The sequence below is a fragment of the Cricetulus griseus genome, chromosome X (genome assembly GCF_003668045.3).
Source record: "Cricetulus griseus strain 17A/GY chromosome X, alternate assembly CriGri-PICRH-1.0, whole genome shotgun sequence".
In the NCBI taxonomy this organism is placed as follows: Eukaryota; Metazoa; Chordata; class Mammalia; order Rodentia; family Cricetidae; genus Cricetulus; species Cricetulus griseus.
This window is the reverse complement of record NC_048604.1, coordinates 59,311,241-59,332,992: the sequence shown is the minus strand read 5'-3', so window position 1 is coordinate 59,332,992 and position 21,752 is coordinate 59,311,241.

Genomic DNA, 21,752 nt, shown 5'->3' with positions numbered 1-21,752 from the left:
TTTCTTCCATGGACACCATTTAAGAGCCCTCCAATTTAATTCCATTTTGGCTTTGGGGGCTCAGTCCTGCAAGATTATCTGAAAGCCTTAATGCTCTGTACTTTAGTGTTTCCAGCAGCTGTACTTTAGTGTTTCCAGCAGCCAGTGATCATCTTGTAAGGGCTACCAGTGATTAGTCAGTTAATTAACATGTCAAAACAGGCAAATCATTTTAGAAATTACATTCCAAGAAAAGAGGAAGACAAGGTGTGTGTGTGTGTGTGTGTGTGTGTGTGTGTGTGTGTGTGTGTGTGTGTGTGTGTGTGTGTGTGTGTGTGTGTGTGTGTGTGTGTGTGTGTGTGTGTGTGTGTGTGTGTGTGTGTGTGTGTGTGTGTGTGTGTGTGTGTGTGTGTGTGTGTGTGTGTGTGTGTGTGTGTGTGTGTGTGTGTGTGTGTGTGTGTGTGTGTGTGTGTGTGTGTGTGTGTGTGTGTGTGTGTGTGTGTGTGTGTGTGTTTGTGTGTGTGTGTGTGTGTGTTGAACATTATCATGTCTATCTCACAAACTTGTTAGGCTCAAATATGAAAATGCTTGCTAGTTGGGATATATTACCCTGCTATATGACTTTAAAATACTTTGTTCATAGAGTTCAGTGTAATTTTTGTGAATTAGTCTATTTGAAAATCAAATTAAATGACCCAGTGAAGTATGGTGCTGATTTTTGGAAACTTTAGCTGCCTGAAATCATTATTATAAAACAAAGCACCAATGAATTTATCAAAATTGACATATAGAACTATTTTAGACCATTAAACAGCAAAAGTAATTATAAATTTGTCATCAGATATATTTCATCAGCATCGGCAGTTTTTATATGTATTACTAATCCTTTACTCCACCTTCTGTTTTATGAGAATGATGCTCAGATTTGTCTCTAGCCCAGGCTCATAGCTTGGGGCTAATGATACAAGAACAACAGATAGAGCTAATACAAAGTTACTTAAGCCTTTTTGCTTCTGCCTTCTCTATGATCAAGAGAAGAATCTTCATGGTATAAAAGGTCACCAAGCATTGGTCTGAAGGACGTAAATCCCAAGTAGGTGAGACCATTGTATGATTATATGAAAGCAGCTTTGTGTTATTAACCGAGCCCGATTCATTTGATCCTGCAGAACTCCATTCCAGCCCGCTGACAGGACTTAACACTGATCTTGTTTAATTGCTGTTGGGAAATTTTTGACTGGGCAATGTTTCAGGATATGATGTATGAAAAAGATATTTATTTTAATGTGAACAAAAATGAAAGGCAGCATTTATAAGCAAGTCAATTTAATCTGAAGTGAATTCAAGTTAAAATTCTATATCAAAATACCAGCTGCTTATAATGTACATAACTAAAATGAGGGCAGATAATCCCTTAAAAAACCTATGGTATCGCTGAGTCAAGGTATATATTTCTCTTCCTAAAGAATATTTTACTGGTAGTATATTTGTGCTCAGAACTAATAGAGTTCTGTGTTCTAAAGCCATGATAAGAAAAATAAGACCTGGGTTCTGAACAGATTATCCAATTCCTTTTGTGTGCAATTGCAGTGGAATAGGCTCCAAGATTCTGGAAGACTTTTAGGGATGCAGCATTTCACAAAGTTTCTCAGAACAGTACTAGCTATACTGGATGTTATACAAAGAAGTGTTTTATGAACCAATGGGTACATGATATACATTTTAACCACAATTTTCCAAATGGATCCACTGTGTGTAGTATTTATTAAATTTTTGTTGACAATGAAATATGTTTATGTAGAATATTTATACAATATATTATTTATGGAACTGTCTTCATATTTTTTCTGTGTGACTTTTTCTTCTGAATTCAGAAAGTAAATGACAATTCATATCTGGTGTTTAATTCCAACCATATTATGAAGACATATCAAAGATAATTTGATTATCTGTATCAATATATCTGCCATACTCAAAGAGAGATCTTGGAGCCAGAAACATCAGTAACTCCTTGGAAATTTTAATGTAAAAATTCAGGCATTATCACTTACCCTCATCCAACCAGGAACTCTAGAAGTGTGTTCCAAAAGTCAGTCCTAATAAGCATTCCTGTTAATTGTGATATACAGTAAGGTTTGCAAAATATCCAACATGTACCATGATATTGGGAACAGTAATGCACAAAAGAGGAAGATGGAAATGTCAGATAGCTGAGACGTTTTACTTTGTAAGAATTTGTTGGGAGCTCAAATCTGTAAGCAAATAGCAGTATTCTCTACCTCCGGGTAAAGTCAAATGGTTCTACACAAACAGAGATGACAGGGAAGTACAAACTTACTACATTGCTTACAGTTATTAAAGGTGTTCTGACATCAAAAATAAAAACGGATACTATTGGAGTATATCAGAAAGCTGTGTAATGTAGTGGTGAACAGTAGATTTGTAATCAGCCCAACCTAGATTTAAACTCTTGTTCTAACATATAACAACAGCTTTCTAATGGGGCTGATAAACCATGGTTATGTTTTTGTTTTATAAGCTAGACCTGACTAGACTAGATAAAAAATGAAGTATTTCACATTATGTCTACTATCTTGTAGCTGTAGAGAAAATGATAGTTTTTAAAATTATATTCTATGTCTGAGTTGGGATGAAAGAAAAATGGGCTTGCTGCACCTTCACCGATAAAATTGTCTATACTAGAAAGAATTATGTGATATAGGCCTGATGTGAAAAGGAGATAACAATAAAGTCAGAGAAATTCCAGATGACATTGTCACAGATCAAGCTCAATAATCTTATATAAAACACAAAGATAGAATGAAGCTAAATGAAAGACAGCCATTCAGAATGTAAATCTGTAGCTAAAATGAAAGACATTAGTTAAAGGTAAACTCCCATCTTATCTGCTCTACATATCTGTAATGTAGTGCAGAAAGCTTATAAGAACAATTTTAAAGCAATAAGACAGTTTAAACTATATGTACTCAAAAGTAACTAAAACAAAGAAGGGGAGCAGATGATAAATATAAGAACTAAAATTACTGAGTTTAAAAGTAGAAAAATAGAGGACAGGAGTGCAACCAAAAAAAGAATGCTTTGAAAAAAATTCAATACAAATTAGAAACTCAAGAAAGAAAATTATAATAACAGAAAACACTAATGAGAATGAAAGTGAGCATATAACTACTGGCCCCATAGAAATTAAAAGGATAATCACGTATTCTGTGAGCAACTCTATTCATGTACATCATACAATTCATGAAATGGAGAAAATCCTTGGAAACCACATATTACTACAACTTAACCAAAATGAAATGTATAAAAGGGTTTGAAATCACAGTTACTACATTGTCACAAGAACAAATCCTAATTATACTGAACATTCAAAAAATCTGTCTCTATTGTTATCTGTCTCTGTCTTTCCCCCTCTATCTCCTCTCTCTCCTCTCTGTCTCTCTCTCTCACACACATATTTTTTTATAAATTAGAATTAGAAGGAGATGCTTTTTAAGACATTATTGTTTTAACCAGGGCACAGAGGCTGAACCCTAATCTACTGCTATTACAGCTAGCAATTGACTCTGCAGTTACAGGCCTGTTTCTCTGGGAGCAGCACTGTCACTCAGGCCACAGCCTGGCAGAATTTTGTTACCACAGGCACTGAATCTGCCGCTGCTGCTAAAGGTAGCTTTAACTAAATCTCTATCGTTCTATTTATAAATAAATAGATTTAAAGGCTAGGGTGAAAACCTGCTAGCTCAGAGAGGTTGAGTAGCACCTAACTAACCTTCTTTCCTTGGTGGCCTCCCAAAGAGAGTGTCCTTTGCTCCACCAAACAAACAAAGCCTCACCACTCCAAATCTCTCCCTACTACTTCCAGTACATCTTTCTGTCTCTTGCAGATGCCTGATGATGCTCTATGATTACCTTTCTGTTAAATAGTTGTTAACTCAGCTTCCTGGTCCAAGGTTAATTTTAGTTAACACAAATGAAAACTCATGGCTCATGGTATGATCAAATATTCCAAAATACATTATTCTAATACTAACACCAGACAAAAATGTCACAAGAAGTCTACAGAATGATGACCAACTCAGAAGTCAAATCCAACAAAAAAGGAGGAGATATGTCACTAGAGGTGGGCTTTGAGGTTTCAAAGGCACACATCAGGCCCAGTCTCTCTCTGTTTCTGCCTGCTATTTGTGGATCATATGTAAGCTCTCAGCTACTGATTCAGTGCCAAGCCTATGTGCATGCCTGCCTGCCTGCCTTCATTATTCACAGCATGATGGTGAAGGACTCACCTCTAAAACTGTAAGCAGCCCCCAAATGAAATGTTTTCTTGCATAAGTTGCCTTGGTCATTGTGTCTCTTCACAGCAATAGAAAAGCAAGTAAGACACTAAGAAATCGAATACTGGCTAAACATCCCCAAATCAACATAATTCAGTGGCTAGAAAACAGATAATAAAGAAGTGTTCCCCCAAACAGCCTCTTAGCAATCATATCTATGCAATATATTCTTTAGTAAAACCCAAAAGCCCAGTTTGGTGAGTTTCCTGCTAGATGGGTGGTTCTCAACCATCCTAATTCTGAGACCCTTTAATACAGTCCCTGATGAAGTGTTGACCCCTAGTCATAAAACTGTTTTTGTTGCTTCTTCATACCTGTAATTTCATTTCTGTCATGAATTGTAATGTAAATACATGATATGCAGGATATATCATATATGATCCCTGTGAAAGGGTCATTGAACTCTCAAAGTGCTCATGACACACGGGTTGAGAAATGGCATGCTAGTGGAATATGGGAAGGAAGACAGGAATACACAGACACAGACAACATGGAAGCTCCGGGGCATTTCTTCTAGACTTTGCCCTATTTTATATCTTTATCAGTATACGTTACAATACTCTTTATAATAAACATGTGTGCTTCCCTTTCATATGAGCGGGTTTAGAAAATTAATTGAGCCCAAAGAGTGTATTGTGGAAATGCCACTTGTATATTAGGTCTGCCACAAGTACAGATAAAAATAGCCTAGGGCTTGTAACTGGCATCAAAAGTGGGAAGGAGCGGTCTTAAAGATTGAGTTCTCAACCAATAAGATCTGACACCATCTCCAGGTGGCGTCAGAATTAAATTGGATTAAAGAACACCCAGCTGGTGTCCACTACAAAATTGATTGCTTGATTGCTAGTGGGGTGAAATCTTTATAACTTTGATGTCACAAAAATTGTCGGTGTTGATTGTGGTGTGAAAGTAGATGAAAAACAAGAAATAATTATAACTGAACAGCTGGAAATAGAAATCGTTCAACGTTAACATTTATAATACTCTTCCTTCAGTGAAATATTAAGATATACACCAACAAAATATGTGTAAAATATTATTCTAAAACTATAGAATGTTGATAATAGAAACAAAAAGATATTAAATAGAAAGACATTGTATGTGAATTAGAAGATACAGAATACTTCAGATGACAATTTCTTCAAGTTTGATTATATTTACTAAGTATATATTTAATATTTATAGCATTATAAGATAAATTTAAATCAGCTCCTGCATAAGTCAAAACAAGATTACTTGAAAATACATTCTGAAATTTATGTGCAAGTAATGGGTTTAGAATAGCCATAGCAATTTTGAAAAAAGTAAGTTAAGAAGCACAAGAGTGGAGGACAGGGTGCTTGAGGGCGTAGCTCAGAGTCAGAGTGAACGTTTAGCATGCTCAAAGACCTTGGTTAAACATCCAGCACCCTTCCCCCAAAGTTTTAGTCCCCCTGGTATTTAATAGTAAGACCAACTATAAAAACACAGATCAGTGGAATTGGAAGAGAATGCCCATATATACCTTAAAACAAATATGGTCATTTTTTCAGGTTCTAGGGATTGAATCCACAGGTATTTTTTTATATGCCAGATAAGCACTATACCAATAGACATACTTCCATCATGAGGTCAACCTTTTTTTTTTTTTTACAAAATTACAAATACAATTTAATTGGAAAATTGGAAAAGGCAATTCTTTCAACAAGTGAGCAATAATGAGTACATTTTCTTAAATGATGAACTTAAACAAAAACATGTATACAAAGATTAATTAAAATGAATTATCAACCTAAATTTAATATATAAAGTATGTAACTCAGGGATAGAAAAAACTTTTATAACATAGGGTTAAACAAAGACTTCTTATATAGGACACCCTCAACAAAGTTTATTTAAATAATCAGATGGATTTCAACAATATTAAAATATTTTCTTCTTTGAAAGACACAGTCTAGAAAAAATCTAAGCCAAAGACTGTGGGAACTATTTTCAAATTGCATATCTGATTATCTGATTAAAGCCTTGTATCCAGAATAGTTTTAAAAAACTCTCTAGGGGGAGGAGAGATGGTTCAGCATTAAGACCACCGTGTTACTCTTCCAGATGATCTGAGTAGGGTTCCCAGCACCCACATCAGGTGGCTCATTGTTGCCTTTAACTCCAGTGGATTCAATGCCCTCTTTTGCCTTCCATGGACACATGCATATATGTGTACACACATGTACTGAAAAACATCAGACACAAACACAGACATAAATCAAAATAAAATAAACATTAAAAAACCCCAAATTTCAACAAGAAAGCAAACAATCTCTCCTTTTTTGTAATAGACAAAGTATTTAAATGGGCCATTCACAATAGATGAAGGTGTGGCAAGTAAGCATATTGAAGATGCTGAGCATCATGAGTCATTGAGGGAATTCCACTTGTAACTACAAATCTATGCCATTAAATACCTATTAAGATGGAAGTAAATAGTGGTGAAAACTTGACATTACCAAGTATTGACAAGGATGAAGAGAATCTGGAAGTCAGTATTATTTGCTGGCAGAAATGGAAAATGTGATATAGCCACTTCCAATGACAGGTAGTTTCTTATAGAATTAAATATACTTACTATGTGATCAATCAAATGTACTTTTGGATCTTTAGACTATGTTCACCCAAAAGTCTGTGATTAAATATTTGTTAAAGCATATTTATAATTACTAAAATCTGGAAATAGTCCAGATGCCCTTCTACTTTGGAACATTCATTAAATACAATTCTATTCAGCAGTAAAAAGGAATAAAATATTTGTATACTAAATGCAGTCAGAGTAATGTTCTTAAGGTTTAGATTGCAATTATAAAATGCCAGCATGAGGAATTTTTAATATCATCTCTGATAGTGGATATAAAAGTTCTTTTGGTCAAAAACTATGAAACTACACACTAAACAATGAGTTTTCCTGTATATGAGCTATGCTTTGATATTTAAAGACTCATAAAAATCCCCCTAAGTAATATTTGGGGTGCAAACCAAGGTGTGATATATAGAGATTTATATTTTTATTATTTAGTTCAAGTATTGTTTCCATTTTGGGGAGGATGGAGGGTGATAGAGATCAAACCCAGGACCTTGAACATGCGAGGCAAGCACTCTACCATTAAGCTACATATGCATCTCAAATTGTCTGCTTCTTAAATGCTCTTTTTGTTGATGTCAGGTTATTTATAGATGTGATTATTGATTTCCAGGAATATATGGTCCTTTGTTTAACTTTTTACTATTGATTTCTAGCTTAAGAGTATTGTGGTTTCAGAACATGATGTAAATGATTTTAATTTTTAAAAACTTAGTACTTTCTTTTCTTGAATTTCTTTTTATTTAAATTAGAAACAATCTTATTTTACATACCAATCCCAGTTCCCTCTCCCTCCCCTCCTCCCATGTCCCTCACCTATCCCCCATCCCATCCCATCCCCCTTCTGCTCCCCAGGGAGGGTGAGGCCTTCGATGGGGGATCATCAAAGTCTATCATCATTTGGGGCAGGACCTGTCAAGGATGAGATAGTATCCCTCTATGGGGAATGGGCTCCCAAAGTTCATTCGTATGCCAGGATAAATACTGATGAATACTGATCTACTACCAGAGGCCCCATAGACTGCCTAGGCCTCCTAACTGACACCCATGCTATGCTGGTTTCCCAGCTGTCAGTCTGGAGTTTGTGAGCAACCCCTTGTTCAGGTCAGCTGTTTCTGTGGGTTTCACCAGCCTGGCCTGGACCCCTTTGCTCATCACTCCTTCTTCTCTGCAGCTGGATTCCAGCAGTTCAGCTCTGTGTTTAGCTGTGGGTGTCTGCTTCTGCTTTCATCAGCTACTGGATGAAGGCTCTAGGATGGCTTATAAGGCAGTCATCATTCTCATTATAGGGGAAGGGCATTTAAGGTAGCCTCTCCACTGTTGCTTAGATTCTTAGTTGGGGTCATCCTTGTAGATCTCTGGACATTTCCCTAGTGCCAGATTTCTCTTTAAACCTATAATGGCTCCCTCTATTAAAGTACCTCTTTTCTTGCTATGGCATAATATAAAGCCAATATTTAGAATTTTATGTGCTGTTTAAGAAAAATGCATATGAAGCTTTTGGGGGATATACTACTCTATGTTTATTTATAAGCCATGTTTATTGTTTGCATTATTCAAACAATATATATATCTGGGCTCTTTTCTTCCTCACATATCTGCTATCAAGAGAGGTTTTAAAATTATGCCCAAGGATTTTGTATTTGCCAGTTTCACTTTGTACTTAAAAAGCTTTGGGTTCGTGTATTTTATTTACTTTTGAAGTGTATTTTTATATTTTAATATATTTTGTATTTATGCACTGTATTTTCATCACATCTATTCTCTACTCCTTCCTTCCAACCCCCTCCAAGCCACCCAAGTATCTTCTGTATACCTTATAGCTTCATAATTTTATTTAATTATAACCCACATATATGCTCTGTATGTGATGTCATCCACTGATCCATGGGCAACCTACCAATCCCCAGCCCTGCACACAAAGAAAAGTGACTACCCTCTCTCAGAAGCCATCAAATTCCATCGGTTCTTCTGGAGTCCTTCCATGCTGGAATTTTTAACTCTGTTGACTGGGCACAGGTATTGTGGAAGCAAATGCAGCTGTTGTGAATTCATGTGTGTAACAGCTATGCCACTCTAAGAAGACAGCACTTCATAGCATTCCTTCTCATTTCCCTGAGCCTGCATTCCTTCTGTCCCCTTTTCTGCAGTTTTCCTGAGCCATGTGATGGGGGTTAATACAGATTCTGCATTTATAGTGGAGTACTCAGAGTCACTTATGCACATCATTTAGAGCAGTTATGACTCTGGGCACTAACCACTACCTTCTGCAATAAGAGGTTTCCCTAAAGTTAAGACTAAGCAAAAATAATATAGATATAAATAGAAATACTTAGAAGGTGGTTTGAAAACATGATCATTTAGCAAAACAACATCAATAGATTCTCCCCTAGGGCCTACGGCTTCCCAAACCATTCATTTTGACTATATTTTCAATATGAAACATGAATTCCCTCCTGTGGAGCAAGCTTAAAAATCAAGCTTTAAAAATTGTTTTATATTAGAATTCTAGCAATTTTAATTTTCTAAAAGACAAGATTATAATCAAACATATTCTTCACATCAAGAGGAAAATAAACAGCTGGAAAGAACTTTAAAGATTACCCTAAAATATTCTACACTCGTTAAATGAATGCAGTACAGTTCTGTGGACAGTTCATGATGTTATAAATGTCACGTTATATTTTAAGTAGATAAAGCAGTCCAAACTGGATTGTGGTTAGCATATATTTGAAAAATTAAGCATTCATGCTATGACACATACTAATAGGCACACTTCTGATAATTTAGACACACTATGTAGTATTTATACAATAGAATTATGCTATACAATATATAACACAATAATATTTATTTCTTAAGATAGAAAATTTTTGTAATTTTACTTTTAACCCTTCTGAAACATTTGACAGTTTTAGTATAGCATACTTATGTAATTAAAAATTGCTAATTTTTTTCCATATTCTCTTTTGAAAATTCAACATTTTAATGTACAGGTTATAATGAATTTAGTGTTTTATATATTTTATGTTAACATTGCTCAATTTTGCCATATATTAAACAGATTCTGATTTATGTCATGGCCATTCAAACAGTGCTCACAAATGACATAAGAATATCAGAAGCAATCACATGTGTGGTGCCACCTGTGAGGTAGAGTTAGGAAACATTTTTGGAAGAGATACACTGGAGATTCAGGGCATAGTTTGGCAGGGGCTTTGAGGTATTTGCAGAGGGTGAAACCCCAGAACACATTTGGTCAAGTTCTGCATTTCAAGGTAAACTGTGTCCTTGTTTCTGATTCATTTACATGTAATTCCTTGAACAGGCTTTCTGGGGGGAAAGCTATTCAGTGCATAGGAGGTTTTTATGTAACAGTTATGCATGCCACACAATAACAGTTCATAGCAAAGCTGCCATTTTGCTGCATTAAAGAATCTGGAGAGATGTCACTTCTTTCTGTGTCAGGCTTCAATTGAGATCTCTAGCTCTCTGTCTACATTATTTGCATATTTCATTTGATTTTTGATTTTTAAAATAAATTTAAATTAAAAAAATCAAGCTTTAAATCCAGTTAAGAGAGTGGTTGATTACCTCCCATAAACAATCTTGCCATATTGTACCAAAGAGCACATCTTGCCTAGCAGGTCATTATGGTAGCATGCAGGAACAAGTTCTGGGTAAGACTACTGACATCTTTTCTCTAACAGCAGCCTTCATAGCAGTTTCTAGTACTATGAAAAATAGCCAGCATATTAAGTATATACAATTTTCATATTATCTTGCCTATGAACTGAAAGTTTTTGCACTATGGTTATCCCTATGCCTCCAATAATAATTTTTTTTTGCGTGTGTGTGAGTCTGAAGGTGCAGTTATATGCTTGCTAGTCTTAACGTCTACTTGACACAAGTTTAGAGTTATCTGAAGCATACAAAGTTGGCCTTTCGTTGAGAGCTTACTAAACTGTTCTGTAGGAGCTTGGAAGATAAGAATGCTGATGGCAATGCAGAAGATGGAGATCTGACTTGTGAAGTTTCAGAGGAAAGTTTAAGACTATAAGGGTCATTTATTATTTTGAATCAAGATTCTGAGGTTCTGGTTAGCTGGTGCTGAAGAATCAGCTGTGATTAACAAGATACCAGAACTACTAAAGTGAAACCTTTGCTTTGTTGGGAGACTTATGCTGGTTAGATAGAACTAAGTAATTATTGGTGATTAACAAGAGACCAGCATCACAAGTAAAATCATCTGGGAAGTCTTTCCTGAGACCACAGAGAAGCTGTGTTCCAGAGGCAGCCAAGGCTGTGCCTGTGATGCCAGCCAGACTTGATAATGTATAAGTGCCATCCATATAGTACTGGTTTTGAAGGTATGAAGGGGTCATGGAGAGAAGCTGAGAACTGGTACTGTGAGAGGTCAGGAGACAACATTGGTGAAGGTTCAGCCTCAGTGTTAGTTGAAGATTGTGGACTGTTAATTTTTGATTTATTGGAGCCCACAGTTGAAAGACTTTGAATTTTAAGTGACTTTGGATCTTGAAAAGATATTGGTTATTTTAACCAGACTGAAAATTTAATGCATTTGAATTTGTAAAGATTGTGAGACTTTTTAAGTTATTTGCATTTTTAATGTGAGATTTTGGAAACAAATAATAAAGGAAGGGTTGTGGCTTAATAGTGATATATTCGTGTGTCAAGTTGACAAATGGTAAGTTGTGTTGGCTGTCAACTTGACATAGTTAGGATTATCTGAAAGGAGGGAACCACAATTGAGAAAATGACTTCATAAGATTCAGTTGTAGGGTATTTTCTTAATTAGTGATTGATGATGTGGGCCCGGCCCTCTGTGGGTGGTGCCATCCCTGGCCTTGAAGTCCTGGGTTCTATAAGAAAACAGGTTGAGCCAGTTGTAAGCAGCACCACTCCATGGCCTGTGAATCAGTTCCTGACCCCCAGATTCCCCCACTGTTTGAGTTCTTGCCCTGATTTCCTTCCATGAAGAATAATGATAGGGAGTGTAAGCCAAGTAAACCCTTTCCTCACCAACTTGCTTTTTGGTCATGGTGCTTCATCATGCACCCGAACTAAGACTAGGCACATGTGGCAGAAGCATGTGTTCCTTCCATGTGTGCGTGCTGTCATGTAGAAGGCAGAGAACAACTTCAAAGTCATTCTTTGGGTGGACCATCTACAATTTTTTATTATATTTTATTTTAGCGAGACAGAGTCTGTGACTAGCCTGAAACTTTCCAAGTAGGCTGGACAATCTGGCCAGTGAGCTTGCGGTGTCCTCTTAGTACCTCCTCAATGCTGAGGTTACAAAGGCACATCAGCATGCATAGCTTTTGGTAAGTCTAGGTTCTGAAGGTTGAAACCATGTCCTCCTGTTTATAAGGCGAACCCTTTACTGATTTAACTGTAGCCCAATCACCTCCAATAATACTCCTTATGTTCAAATCAATTCTGTCCTACGCTAACATGTTTATATGCACTTCATTTATTTTACCTGCCTTTCTTCGTTTGTTGGTTGCAAACAGAAATCAGGACTCTATTAACACTAAGGACACTCTACTTAACACCTTTAGCTTTTATTCTATTAAGCTATGCACTGAAACTTTTTTTAAAAAATGTCTGTTTTCAAACTTTATATTCATATTTAGGATATTACTTATAAAAACATTTTCTTGGATTTTTAAACTGTTCAGGCAATCTACCGTTCTAACTGGAAGTTTACTATATGTTCATTAATCATTACCTTATTTTGTGTTTAAATGCACCAACTTATACTTTTCACTTATTTCAAGTAGCTCATATTTCTCTTTTCTCAATTCACTTATTTATTTGTATTCTGATTATTTTCTATTTCATTTTCCTGATCTACTTAGCCTCACCCTGCTCTCCCTCCCTAATATTCCAGGGTTCTTTTGGCATATTACAGTAGCGAGGCCAGCATAGTACAAGCATGCTATGCCTAGATATCACACAGAAACTATAAGAGATAAGAAAAAGACACCTATTTCAAACTCCTAATTTTTTTTTTTTTTTTGTGTGTGTGTGTGTGTGTGTGTGTGTGTGTGAAACAACTCTCCCACAACCTTGAAAGGTATTTTCCCTGGGAATAGAGGTTCTTTTTTCTTTTTTTAAAATTTAATTTAGAAACAAACTTGCTTCACATGTCAATCCCAGCTCCCTCTCCCTCCCTCCTCCCCAGCCCCCCTCAAAACCCACCTCATCCCCCCTCCGCTCCCCAGGGAGGGTGAGACCCTCCATGGGGAATCTCCAAAGTCTGTCATATCATTTAGGGCAGAGCCTAGACCCTCCCCCATGTGTACAGGCTGAGAGAGCATCTCTCCTTGTAGAGATGCCCCAGGGATAAATGCTGATCTGCTCTCCGAGGCCCCATAGATTGCCTAGGCCTCCTCACTAACATTAGCATTCAGGGGGTCTGGATCAGTCCTATACTGGCCACGAAGCCATCAGTCTGGAGTCCATGAGCTCCCCCTTGTTCAGGTCAGCTGTTTCTGTGGGTTTCACCAGCCTGGTCTTGACCCCTTGGCTCATCACTCCTCTCTCTCTGCAACTGGGCTCCAGGAGTTCAGTTCACTGTTTAGCTGTGGGTGTCTGCTTCTGCTTCCATCAGCTATTGGATGAAGGCTCTAGGATGGCTTGTAAGGTAGTCATCATTCTCATTATAGGGGAAGGGCATTTAAGGTAGCCTCTCCACTGTTGCTTAGATTCTTAGTTGGGGTCATCCTTGTAGATCTCTGGACATTTCCCTAGTGCCAGATTTCTCTTTAAACCTATAATGGCTCCCTCTATTATGGTATCTCTCATCTTGCTCTCCTCTATTCTTCCCAACTCAACCTTCCTCCTCTGCCATGTCCTCCTTTCCCCTCCTTTCCTCCACCTCTCCTTCTCCAAGCTCCCTCTCCCTTCTCCCCATGCTCTCAATCTGCTCAGGAGATCCTGTCTCATTCCCCTTCTCCAGGGGTACGATGCATGTCTCTATTAGGGTCCTCTCTGTTTTCCAGACTCTCTGGTGGTGGGATTGTAGGCTGTCAATCCCCTGCTCCATGTGTATAATCCACATACAAGTGAGTACATACCATGTTGTCATTTGGTGACTGTATTACCTCACTCAGGATGGTTTCTTCTAGTTCCATCCATTTTCCTGCGAATTTCAAGATCCCATTGCTATTTTTCTGCTGAGTAGTACTCCATTGTATAAATGCACCACATTTTCTCTATCTATTCTTCAGTTGAGGGGCATCTAGGTTGCTTCCAGGTTCTGGCTATTACAAATAATGCTGCTATGAATATAGTTGAACAGATGTCCTTATTGTATGAATGTGCATCTTTTGGGTATATTCCTAAGAGTGGAATTTCTGGATCTTATAGTAGACTGATTCCCATTTTCCTGAGGAATCTCCATACTGATTTCCAAAGTGACTGTACAAGTTTGCACTCTCACCACCAGTGGAGGAGTGTTCCCCTTTCTCCACATCCTCTCCAGCATAGACTGTCTATTAGTGTTTTTGATTTTAGCCATTCTGACAGGAGTAAGATGGTATCTCAAAGTTGTTTTGATTTTCATTTCCTTGATGGCTAAGGATGTTGAGCAGTTTCTTAAGTGTCTATCAGCCATTTTAGACTCCTCTATTGAGAATTCTCTATTTAGTTCTGTACCCCACTCTTTAATTGGATTATTTGGTGTTTTGGTAACTTGCTTCTTGAGTTCTTTGTACAGTTTGGAAATCAGCCCTCTGTCAGATGTGGGATTAGTGAATGTCTTTTCCCATTCTGTGGGCTGCCTTTTTGTCTTGTTTTTGTGTCCTTTGCCTTACAGAAGCTTCTCAGTTTCAGGAGGTCCCATTTATTAATTGTCAATCTCAGTGTCTGTGCTACTGGTGTTATGTTCAGAAAGCAGTCTGCTGTATAAATTTCTTTAAGCATAGTGAAGATGTAATTGCTATTTTTCCTTTTTTCCTTGTGGTTATATAGATAATCAATTGACATTTATGTCTGCTTTAGGTAATTCTTTTCATGTTATCAATTGTATTTTTTTTGTTTTGTGAGTTGTCTTTACTTTTACTATACTATATTTCAGTATGTATTAATTTAAATTTAATTTTGCAATGCTGGGACTCAAAGACAAGACCTTAAATACGATAGGCAAATATTCTACTGCTGAACTATATTCCTATAACTCAGAAAGTTTTAAAAGAAATTAGTTCCCCAAATTCATTTGGTGTATTGATTTAGTAGATCCAGGCCTGCATTCGTCTTCAAAAAATCTATCATTATCTTTCCAAAATGGCTCAGTGGGTAAGGGATCTTGCAAGCAGGCCTGACAATCAGAGTTTTTCCTTTAATATCACAAGATGATAGGGGAGAACCAGCTCTCAAACAATATCCTCTGACTTACACATACCATGGTATACATGTTCCTGTATGCGTGCGTGCAGACACACACACACACACACACACACACACAATCTACTATTAGTACTGTCCAGTGATCTGGAGTTGAATATTTCCTATCTTGCAGGAAAATTAGGCTTTAATTTTAACCATAGCAGGTTAAGTTCTGGTTAGGCAAACAGTTTAACCAGAAAGTCAACTTTGTATTTTCTGTTAAATTTTTTGACAATATTACGTGATTCATTTTCCCATTGCCCCCCAAATCTCTGGTATTCAGTATGAGTACTTAGTATACTTTCAGGTAGTAAAACTCCCACTATTGAAAGTGTCATGTATAATTGATTCCTCTTGGCAGGTCAGTATTGGTACAAAAGTGGCATGACAGTTATGCGGTAGACAACTTCTTTCTTCTTAGATCTAAGGCCCACTTCACTGGAAGAAATACGTGCCCCATAGTGTAATGTGATGATATCTTGTTTGTATAAATAAAGCCTGTCTTAAGATCAGAGGGTAGAACTTGCTACTAGCTATCCATGGAGGTCTGGAGATCTGTACAGACATATAGGAAGTGAGATGTCTGGGCACAGACAAGAAGTGGGATGATGGGGCAGAGAGTGGTATAAGTGAGAAGAAACAGGAACACACTATTTTCTGCTGGGAAGCTAATGAGGTAAAGGTGGCTTTGGCTTGTTCCTTCTCTCTGATCTCTCAGCATTTTCCTCTATTTCTGACTCTGGGGTTTTTATTATTTAGACCAATTAAGAACTCCATTTACACTGTAAACCTAATAAAACTCCACGATTGGAGAGGTCATTGGCCCTACTATTGTTATTTTGCCAACTGGTCATGATGTCAAACTGCCTTATTCTTATCCTTGGTTGGAGAAGCCTCTTTCTGCGGTAGTCAAAAGTCATTGCTGAGACTCATAACTGAACAAACTGCTTAGAATAAGTGACTGTGAGTGCTCAGCCTGAAATGGGACTTTTTATCACCTCCCCGATTCAGCTCCTCATTTACAAGACTCAGGAATGTTGCAGGAAAGGATGTAGAAAGAATATAAGAACCAAAGGATGGGGAGAAGTTCTGTGAAATACTGTATTCCAGGAGTTATACCAATGAACTCACAGCAGCTATGGTTAACTGCAAAAGACCAGCACAGGACTGAGATAGAAAAAAATGTCAGTATAGATGAAGTACACAATCTACATGCTCCACTCCTAACTGAGGAAATACTGTCAGTTGATAATTGCTGTGAGGTGGTGGGGTGGCCACTGGGCAGCACTAAATGGACTTAATAAAAGTTTGGAATTGAACAAGTGGGAGGATATACAGGGAGAATTTGAAGGGTAAATATGATCATATTTAATTGTAATCAAGTATGAAATTCTCAAGGAATCAAAAAGTTCCTAGAATTAATAAATGATTGTAGGAAAGTTATATACATATGTATGTATACATGTATACACACAAACACACACACACACACGCACACACACACACACACACACACATATATCTTCCAGCACCATGTCTACCTTCATGCTGCCTTGATTTCTAGCATGACTGCAATGGACACACACATATATATGTGTGTGTGTGTGTGTGTGTGTGTGTGTGTGTGTGTGTGTGTGTATCTGTGTGTCTGTGTATAGTGTCAATGTAATAGTGTTGATCACTTCACTATATAAAAGAAATTAATAGTGGAATTTGAAATTAAAAGTACCATTTACATTTTTATACTTAACATAATTATTAATTAAGAATATATAAAACCTTTATGAGAAAAATCACAAACTTCTGATGAAATAAATTACAATAGCTAAAGAAATGGTGAGAAATTTTATCACCATAGATAGGAAGATGAAATGTTTTAAAGATGTCAGCATCTTCCAATTTGATGTATAACATCAATAAAATCCTAGTCAAAAATCCTAACAGATTATTTCTGTATATTAACAAAATTAGTCTAAATTTACACAGAAAGGCTGTAGAATAACTGGTATAATTTTAAAAGGAGTGAACAAATCTGGAACACTATACTATCTAGCATTTAGACAGTATAAAGACACATTAATATAGATAATGTGGCTTTGGTGAAGCACAGATAAATAGATTATTGGAAATAACTAAGAACCCAGAAGTGGACAATATGAATATAGTTGACTGAATTTTGTCACATGCAAAGGTAGATTAGTCACCTTTTCGTCACTCTGACAAAACAAAACAACAAAACCCAACTTGACATAGCAGAGTAAAAAACTGTAGATGACCTTTGGATTTGGTAATACTTTTAGATATATATACTAAAGACAGAATTGACAGACTAGACTAGAAAATTTTTGTTCTGTTAAAGATACTGTCAAAAACTGAAGACTCAACCCACAGACTGGGAGAAAATATTTTCAAAAGACATACCGGATAAAAGCCATAAGTAAACAAAGTATTCTGAAATTCAATAATGAAAAACCCCAATTCAAATGAACTAAAAGCTTCAACAGACACTTCATCAAACAGACACATCGAAGAAGTTGTATAAATGGCAAACAAGCCTATGGACAAACACTCAGTGATTTATCCCATTGGAAAGATATAAATCAAAATACTGAATCACTACTCCTTCTTTTTCAGTGTTCAAAATCTGGAGCACTGACAAAACCAAGTGCTAGGAAGGATGCGGAGCAACAGAAGCTCCCATTAGTGTTGATAAGGAGGAAGGTGTAGGCATTTTGAAAAATAGTTTTATTGTTTCCTATGAAACTAAACATAATTATATCATAAGAACTGTCTTAGTTAGGGTTTTATTACTGTGAAGAGACACCATGGCCATGGCAGCTCTTACAAAGGAAAGCATTTAATTGTGGCTGGCTTACAGTGCAGAAGTTTAGTCCATTATCTCCATGGTAGGAAGCATGGTGGCATGTAGGCAGACATAGTGCTAGAGAGAGGTAGCTGAGAGTTCTACATCTGAATCTGCAGGCAGCAGGAAGAGATAATGAGCTGCTAGACCTGGCTTGAACTTCTGAAACCTCAAATCCCACCCTCCAGGGACACACTTCCTCCAACAAGGCTACACCTCCCATTAATGCTACTTCCTATGAACCTATGGGACTATTTTCATTCTACTATAGTAACTAACTACTGCACTCTTTGGAATTTACCAAAAAGAGTTGGAAAGATCCATGGATGTCTATTTCAAGATAGTGTCATCTATATGACACAGAACTGTGCTCATGAATTCTTAACTACCTGGTTGCCTAAACAATATGCATACAATGACATTTGTCTTAGTTACTTTTCTATTATTGTAAAGAGACACTATGACCAAGGCAACTTATAGAAGAAAGAGGTTATTAGGACTTGCTTACAGTTTCAGAGAGTTAGTCCACAGCCATCATGACATGAAGAACTATATCAGATAGGCAGACATGTCTCTGGAGCAATAGCTGGAAGCTTACATGAGGCTGAGAAAGAGAGAGCTAACATAGGTTTGTGTTTCTGAAAAACCAATCCCTAACACCACCCCATGGCATGCCTTCTCCTATAAGGCCATACCTCCTTATTCTTCCCAGAGTTCCACCAACTGGAGACCAATTATTCTAATATATGGTCTAGCAGGGGTTCAAGGCAGGGTGAGGATTCTCATCCAAACCACCACAACATTCCAATGTTAATGGGAAAAATCTTACAAGACCACCCCTAGGTAAAGCTTTAAAGAAAATTGATGAGTGGTGGTGGCACACACCTTTAATCCTAGCACTCGAGAATCAGAGACAGGTGGAACTCTGTGAGTTCAAGGCCAGCCTGTTCTACAAAGTGAGGTTCAGGACAACAAAGGCTTCAAAGAGACACCCTGTCTCGAAAGACTAAAAAATAAAATAAAGTTACAGAAAATTAATGGGTGTTAAGAGAGATTATTTAACAATCATAACAAATGTGCCACACTAGTGAAGGATCTTTATAAAAAGGAAGGCTTTTATTGGTTTGTGGAATGGCAAATGGATTTGCTTTGCACACATTTTTTTTCAAGCCTAAAACTGCTAAGTATAATGCCTATAAAATGAAATATGTGATTGCTACAGTCAGGATGTGGTATTAGTGTGTTTGACAAGGGTATATGTGTTGGAAACTTTGTCTACAAAGTGGCAGTATTTGGAGGTTGTAGGGCCTTAAAGAATTGGAGTCTCAGGGGGTAGAGATATGGCTCATCAGTTAAGAATGCTTACTCTTCTTCCAGAGGACCAGAATTCAAATCACGCCATCCATATCAGGCAGCACATAACCACCTGTAATTTTGAATCCTCAGGATTTGGTGGCCTCTTCTGGCCTCTAAAGGCACTGCACTCATGTGCACAAACCCTCACACAGAAACAAACACATAAATATAATTACAAAAATAAGATCTTTTGCCATTTTTTGTTGAGCTATACATTTCCCCTACTCCTCTTCTCTCTTTCCCTCTCTGTTTCCACCCTCCCCCTTGTTCCTCACACTCCCAATTTACTCGGGAGATCTTGTCTTTTCTCCTTCCTGTGCAGAAATATGTATGTTTCTCTTAAGGTCCTGCTTGTCACCTAGGTTCTCTAGAGTTGTGGCCTGTAGTCTGGTTGCCCTTTGCTTTATGTGTGGTATCCACTTATGAGTTAGTACATATTATTCTTTCTGGGTCTGGGGTTACCTCACTCAGGTTGGCTTTGTCTAGCTTTGTCCTTTGCTTGCAAATTTCAAAATGTCATTGATTTTTACCACTGAGTAGTATTCCATTGTGTAAATGTACAACATTTTCCTTATCAAGTCTTCATTTGAGGGGCATCTAGGTTGATTCCAGGTTTTGGCTATTACAAATAATGCTGATGTGAAAACAGTTGAGTAAATGTTCTTGTGGTGTGAGTGTGCATCCTTTGGGTATATGCTCAAAAGTGGCATTGCTTGGTCTTGAGGTAGATTGATTCCCCATTTTCTGAGAAACGGCCATACTAATTTCCAAAGTGGCTGTACAAGTTTGCACTCCCACCAGCATAAGCTGTCACCACATCCTTTCCAGCATAAGCTGTCATCGGAGTTTTTGATCTTGGCCATTTCTGACATTTCTGACAGGTGTTTTGATTTGCATTTCCCTGATGACAAAATAAGATATTTTAAGAAAGACAACAAATTGAAGCATGAGGGATGTAGTATAGTAGTACAGTCCTTTCTCATATTCTACAGTGCTTCAGTTCAGTCCCCTATATAGAGAGAAAAGATGAAAGAAGAAAAAGAAAAGAAAAGCAGTCCAAAGTAAAGCAAAACAAAACAACAACAAAAAGCTAGATGGTGTCTGCCTTAGTTGTTGCTGTGATAAAGTGACCTAATATAAGCAACTTTATGGAGAAAGACTTTATTTTGGCTCCAATTTGAGGGCATTCTGGCTTAGTTACTTTATTGTTGCTGTGACAAAACACCATGACCAAGTCAACTTATAGAACAAAGAATTTAATTTGGGGGTTCATGGCTTCAGTGTATTAGAGTCCATGACAGTCACAGTGGGAAACATGGCAGTAAGCCATGAAGAAGACATAATGCTGGAGCAGTATCTGAAGAGCTCTACGTTAGTTAGGGGTTTTATTGCTGCGAAGAGCCACCATGAAGCCAGCAACTCTTATAAAGGAAAACATTTATTTGAGGTGGCTTGCTTACAGGTCAGTGGTTCAGTCCATTATCATCGTAGTGGGACATAGCAGCATGCAGACAGACATGGTGCTGGAGAAGGAGCTGAGAGTCCTACGTCTTGTAGGCAACTGGAATTGGTCTGTGACACTGGGTGTGGTTTGAGTATATATGAGACCTCAAAGCCTGCCTCCACAGTAACACACTTTCCTCCAACAAGACCCCACCTACTCTTACAAGGTCTCACCTCCCAATGTGGCCACTCCCTTTGGGGGCCATTTTCTTTCAAACCACCACAAGCTCTTACTAATAGAGGGCAGGCCATACTTTCCCAAACAGTTCCACTATTTGGAGACCAAACTTTCGAATAAGGTCGTATGCCTCAAGCCTTCCCAAACAGTTCCACTAACTGGAGACCAAACTTTCAAATTTGAGGCTCTGGGAACCACTCTCATTCAAAAAACCATCTTTAATTATTTTTCTTGTTGCTGTGACAAAATACCCCAATAAAAAAGCTTTAGGGAGAAAACATTTATTTTACCTCACAGTTTGAATGTATATTTCAACATGAAGAGAAAATACTGGTGGCAGGGGCATTGAGGCAACAATTATGTTGTATCTCTAGCATTTATTTACTTCAATATACTATTTTATTAATTCCTCAAAATTTCTTTTTTACAGGTTCATCTCACACTTTATTTCTCAAGTTAAGAATTGAGATTAACCATCACCTTACATAGACACTA